The sequence below is a fragment of the Pteronotus mesoamericanus genome, unplaced genomic scaffold, assembly GCF_021234165.1.
Source record: "Pteronotus mesoamericanus isolate MK-2021 breed Mesoamerican mustached bat unplaced genomic scaffold, CSHL_Meso_final contig_98, whole genome shotgun sequence".
In the NCBI taxonomy this organism is placed as follows: domain Eukaryota; kingdom Metazoa; phylum Chordata; class Mammalia; order Chiroptera; family Mormoopidae; genus Pteronotus; species Pteronotus mesoamericanus.
In genome coordinates, this window is record NW_026555295.1 from 7,044,907 (window position 1) to 7,050,841 (window position 5,935).

Sequence of the window (5,935 nt, forward strand, 5' to 3'; positions counted from 1 at the left end):
TAAACAAATACCAGTCAGGAAAGCACCCAGGTGGAAAAAGTAAGCATGGACCATATTTGAGGAGTTTCAGTATTATAAGAAAATAACACAAGAGTAAATATTAGACACAGGAAGAAATGCAAAAGCAACTTCTCTTTGGCAAAATTTGTAATTCTTCTTTGTGATCTTTATTTTTTATAGCAATTTTTTAAATTGCACAAAATGTCATAGGAAACCTAAATTTTGTGCAGAAATTTGGTTATAACTGCTCTATTCCTTTAATCTAGGGGAGGGGTATGCAAAGCCTTAAGTGGAGATGAAAGTTATTCTGCATGTTAAATAAGAAAATAGAAATTTGTGCAATATTTCTGATTTGTTTTTAGAATAACACAGGCAGCAAGGTTCATGGAAAGAGCTCTAGGTTGGAGATCAAGAAATGCAGGTCCTGACCGTGCCAATAGCTGAGTGACCTTGGACAAACCAATTCTCCTAGCTGGATCTATTTATTCACCTAGAAAATAGAAACACTGAATCACCCCCTCACACCTCTTTTTTTCTCAAGTATTGCTTTCCATAAGACAGCTCTGCTCCCCAGGAATTTAAATTATATCTTAACATTTTGTAGGATATATTAAGAAATGGTTTCAGGTTAAAAATTTTTGTCAGTATTTTAATAGAAATATTAGCTAATTTTAATACAATCATTAATATATGAGATCTGTCCAGAAAGTATCAGTCCATTACTATGCAAAATAGAGACAGTTATTGAAGAAGATGCAAGAAACATTGTACATAGGACAATGATGCCTCAGTCCCCTCAAAATAGGTACTTTTAGGACTACACACAGTTCTCCAATCCCCAGCAGCTGCCCTGTAGTATTTTCCTGAATCTCATCAATGATTTACAATCTCTTTCCTTTCAAAGGTGATTTTAGTTTTGGGAAAAGGCAGAAGTCTCAGGGCATCAGATCTGAGCTGTAGGGGGACTGAGTCACCTGGGTGATTTGATGTTTTGCCAAAAAATTCTGCATGATATGTGATGCATGAGTAAGCATACTGTCATGATGAAGCTGCCAATCACCAATTGCCCATATCTGTGGCCTTCTGAATCATCTGAATAGTTTCTGGGAGGAATGTTCAAGCTTAATGCAAAATTTGAGGCAGATTCTCTGCTCTTCTTGATCAATTATTTTGAATGCAAGGGCCACACAGTACACATGCTCACTCAACAGTGTCTACCACTCCCACAGACTAGTACAGTGAAGCTGTCTCTGTTCATGCATGTGTATTCCAGCCCACTCTCCTTGGCTGCCAAGTTACATTGACATCACACAAACCGTTTTCCTATTATTGACAATGACTGGACTTTTTCCGGACAGACCTCACCTAACCAGAATTCTACATTTCCTGTTGTGACAACATTGGGTTCGAAAACACTGTCATGTTATCTCCAGGCCAATGTTTTATTCAAAGCATATTTTTCAAAGAAAATTTTTATTTAGTAAAATATGAAGCCGTAATTGATTAGTTGAGTTTTACTTTGACCCTGATATTGTAGGGAATATCATTAATTTGGATAATATGGGATGGACTCTTTGGGGATATAATTAAGTTTTGTTCAAAAACCATGTAATGCATATCAGTGTATATTTTTACAAAATATAGATTAAGGTTCTTTTTGTAGAAATATATAATTTTTGATTCTAAATGGAGATTAGATGAATAGTTAGATGGAAAGTAAGTTTATTGTAAGTTGTAAAGTATTTTTAGTTTGTGTTCATGAAACTCTCATATATATATGCCCTGACATGATGGAGGAGTATACATGGAAACCTGAGCAGAAGCTCAGCCAAGTTTGCAGGTCCCAGACACCAGGTGAGATTTAGAAGAAAGCTGGAGATGGCTGAGGAGTTCTGCACAGGCCTACCAAATACCTATGAGCAAACCACCTCTGACCTGCACTGCTTAGTGCAGAGCTGACTTATGTAAACAGCCAGATGCCTCCCCTCATGACACTCCTCTGAAGTAGATAGATAGGGAGCATTCATTGACAGATTATAGATTTGCAACAAATAAATCAAGGAAGTGTCAGCTCCATTTATGCAGTCATGCCCATTCTTCTTGACTCTTGTACCTGAATCAGTGTTTAAATTAGGAAAGCAGGGATTGTCGATGTAGATTCTCTCTTTCACAGAGAAGCCTGTTTAAAAGACAAACAAACAAACAAATAAAACTGTTTGCTTCAAGGCTTTTTCTTCAAATGTCCCTAGTATCACTGGAAATGTCAGATGAGATGTTACTTTGCTATTGACATTTCAGGCTCTAAGTTAATGGCTGTCAGCTGTGGCAGCATGCTCAGAGAACTGTTAACTATTTATAACTAGGATTTCAGCTTAAAAGTGCATAAGGTAATTGAGATGTCCCATTTTTGGCATTCATTTCAGGGGGTTGTGTTAATATTTAGGGCTTTTTTCTTGTTGTTGTTCTGATTATTTATCCTCATATTTTTTAACTGCTCTGTAAATTACTACCATCCCTAGCAGCAATTCTCAAAGAACAGTAGATCATGTACCTTTAGAGATCTCAGGAAGGTTATGGTGAAGAGCTCATTTTTTATTTTTTTCAGAAATAACTTACATAAAAAAGAGACATACTGGACCTTTTGGTGCCACAACCAAGATGGCAGCGCCTATGTTGCAGTGCATTTTCCCGCGGGTGGTTTCATACCCCAGGCCCGTTGGAAGTCTTTCCCCTGGGGCTACATGAGGCCCACTCAGGCGGTAAGGGGCTGATGACGGTGCTGATGGTGCAGACCGCTCGGGATTGTTCAAACAGTTCTTCCCCGAAAAGGTACGAAGATAGAGCTCCCAGAGCTTGTCGGCCGTGGCAAGGCGGGCAACTTTCCCCAGGCCATCTACTGCGGTTGCGACCACAGAGAGGAGCTGCTTCATGCGGGGTCATTTTCTGTCGCTGCTGGGCCTGTTCCACTTCCCGTGAGCCAGCCACAACGTGCTCTCCCTAGTGGGAGGCGCCATGGCGTGCTTGGGAGACCCTAGCAGCCGCACCAAGGACGCAGAGCGTGTGAGCAGCAACGCGGCGCTCTATGACAAGGGCTCGAGACTCTGGCAGCTAATCACCCGCGGCTCTTCACTAATGGGCGAACCTAGGGCAGCTTCATGGTGCTGGACAACTCGTCCTGGTACCAGGAGTAGCACCCGGTGGAATTCCTAGTGGCAGTGACTGGCCACTTCCACATGGGCATGCTGCTGAGCCAGCTGAGCGTCCAGGCAAAGGTTAAGAGCCTGGAGGGCATGAACTTGTGCGAGTTCTTCTACCAGGTACTCCAGGCCTATATGATTTCTACTACTTGTTTCAGCATTACGGATGCCGACTCCAGTTGGGTGGATCTGATCAGCTGGGCAATATTATGTTGAGATATGAGTTCATCAACAAATTGAGTGGAGGAAATGTGTTTGGAATCACTCTTCCGCTAACTGCAGCTGGAGCAAAACTGGGAAAGTCAGCTGGCAATGCGGTTTGCCCGAAGAGAGGTAAGACATCTCCTTTTAAATTGTATCACATCTTTGTCAGGCAGCCAGATAATTCAGTAGAAAGGTACCTGAAGCTCTTTTTCTGATCTTCTCGGAGATTGACCACATAATGCAGCTGCAAGTCAAAGAGCCAGAGAAGCGGAGTTCTCGGAAACAATAGGTTGCAGAAGTCACAAAGCTTGTTTATGGACAAGAAGGGCTGGAGTCCCCTAAAAGGTGTACACAAGCCCTTCATCACAGCAGCATAGATGCACTGAAGGTCATGTCTGATGAAAAGTTAAAAGAGTTGTTGAAAGAAGCTTCATTTTTCTGAATTAGTGCTTGACTCTGGAACCAGCATCCTCATCCTAGATAACATGCTGCAAAGCAAACGCCATTCCACGTGGTCCCCGGCAAGGGTATCGGATGATACCAGAAGGCGGAGTCAGCACAAATTACACACAAGTAACGAATCTTGGGAGTGTTTTAGTTGTTGGACAACATATTATTAAGAATGGACTTAAATTACTTAATATAGGAAAACAGGATTTCTATATTATAAAATGGCTTCAGCAATGATGAAAAATCCTTCTGTTGATTCAAACGGATCCATCATTCATTCTAAAGACTTTCAAAAAAGGTAGGCTCCAGAACTTACACCTTCACTTATGCAAATCAAGAGAATGGAGTACACTCTAGGCCTCTCAGTGTAATTTCATTATTTACTCACATAGGTTGATTAATAAGTTTGTGTAATGATAGCATATTTTATTTCCTGATCCTTAAACATTATGGACTACCATCAAAAGCTGTAATTTCCAGGGTTAATCTGTTTTAAAAATTATACTTCATGAAAAAAAAGTGACACATTGCAATTATAATATTGTTTTTTATCTAGAAAAAACAATGAGGGAGGGTAAGTAGAAATTTGACATAGCATATGGTAAGCCATGGCAGCTATTTCATTTTGGTTAAAATTCCACATGCTACAAAATTAGCTTGGGAATCTGCCTTGATAATGGACTAAAAAGAAATTAAGGATAATATATCTCAAGTCCATTCAGAATTTTTTAACCTAGGACTTTTTAAAAAGTAATGGCACCAACAAGGTAAAAGATCAGAATACCCCCCACCCCCCAAAGTACATTACCTTCTGTTGATGTAAGAAATGTCCAAACCTGTAGAGTTTATTTGAGCCAAACTGATGACATATGCCAGGGCACAGGATCTCAAATGCTCCAGGGAATAACAGTTTTGCAGCTTCTTTTATGAATTTAAAATTAATGAGGGAACATAAGGAAGACTGGAGAAAGTAAGTAGGGGATTGGATTACAGTATAATTAACAAGAATAGGTGCTCTATTGAGTGTTAATACCCTTAAAAGGGGTATTACTTCTGGTATTTCAAAGGTATGTTAATCTAGATGCAGAAGAACAATAGACAGACTTCACTTAAAACCTCCCACTAAAGAAGTTATGGGCCTGAGGCGTGACTATTTACCATGACCTGCCCAGTTAGGAATTTATGATGAGATCACCCTGTGACATTACTTTCCATAGAACCCCCTTTTTTCATCCACATCTCCTACCCCACAGGTAACTATTATTGATAGTTTCTTGTGAGCTCTGGTGGCATTTTTAAAGATGAACACCCTGAATTATAACTTGGTCCCTCTAGCCTATATTTTCCTTCAGGGAAGAAGCCATGCCTGATTCGGTTTTGAATCCATCAGGAACTGTTGGAGTGTTGTCCTGTAGCCAAAAGTTTGCAGGTTCAGTTCCTGGCAAGGTCACATACTAGGTTGTGGCCTTGGTCCTTTATCTGGGTGTGTGTGATTCCCAGTCTGGGGAGGCAGCCAATGGATGCTTCTCTCTCACATTGATGTTTCTCTCTCTCCCTTCCTCTCTCTCTAAAAGAAGTTTTAAAAAAAATCTGTGGGTGAGGATAAAAAAAAACAAACCAACTTTAGCAGAATACTAAAGAGACCACTTAATAAATATGTGGCTGACTGTGTAAGGGCCAGATAAGCAGGTGTACATGAACTGACCCTGTCAAACCTGTACTACATTACTCCTTTTCTCTTCAGCCTAGTTTCTTTATATCCATGCCACATATACTTCTTTTCTGCTTCTCATAATAAAAACAATATTACTGTATGTGTTGTAAGTGGCACAGAGGGGTTATCTAACCCACCTGAGGACGACACACAGCTAATAAGGCATAGAGCCAGGGTTTGAACCCAGGCAGTTGGACCCTAGATTTCCTGCTCTTAACCACTGTACCATTCTTGATATAGTATCAGACACATGAGAGCTCAATAAATACCCACGTTCTTGCTGTTAGTCTTTGGCCCCATTCTCTTGTGAGAGGAATTCTAGCACCAGATTCACAGCTAAATTACTTTTTTAAAAAAGGCTTATTTTTCT

General features: G+C 40.3%; 1 pseudogene; it reads left to right on the plus strand.

The window, feature by feature from the left end:
* The first annotated feature begins 2,658 nt into the window (after positions 1–2,658).
* On the plus strand, positions 2,659–4,088 carry LOC129081373 (tyrosine--tRNA ligase, mitochondrial-like; annotated as a pseudogene).
* Positions 4,089–5,935: the final 1,847 nt, after the last annotated feature.